Raw genomic sequence first — 637 nt, 5'->3', positions numbered from 1 at the left:
AGAAATGGAAATCTTTCCTTGATGACATTTATATATAATTGGAGTTTGTCTGCCACAACTTGTAGGGTTGTTGCCCTCATCTAATGGCCATGGAAGATCTTCTCACCCATTTCTTTTTGTTCAACATTTGATTCTTTTTCATGTTTATAAATCTTAAATCATGAATGACTTTGTGTTGCATACCTAAATCCGACAATTATTTCGAAGTTTAAAGCTTTGGGTATGTAAATTAAGGTATGAACTCAACATAGATTTCCATAGTGTGAACAAACATAGGATTTGATTGGGAAAAAAGAATTGTATGGTTTTGTCAGAGACTGACAAGGAAATTTGATACTCATGCTCGCTTTCACTTTGCAAATTAACTTTGAGAAAGCAAAATTTGATTTTTAATCATCAAAGAGGCAATAGGCCACAACCCCAAATGCACTCTACAGTTCATATCATCTTTGCAGAAACCTCCCAAGGCCAGGCCGAGCAACCTGTTTTAATTTTTTTTCCCCATATTTGCCATTAATCCACAGTCTATCTCCCTTTAAGGATAGTCTAAAATCCTAGATGACAATTGTCTCCCAGGGGAAAAATGGAAAAAGATAATATAAACCACATTCTGTTTCATGTTTAATTTTCATGCAAG

Source organism: Theobroma umbraticum, unplaced genomic scaffold, assembly GCF_002168275.2.
Source record: "Theobroma umbraticum cultivar Fairchild unplaced genomic scaffold, ASM216827v3 scaffold_81.0, whole genome shotgun sequence".
Classification (NCBI taxonomy): domain Eukaryota; kingdom Viridiplantae; phylum Streptophyta; class Magnoliopsida; order Malvales; family Malvaceae; genus Theobroma; species Theobroma umbraticum.
This window is presented reverse-complemented; position numbering follows the sequence as displayed.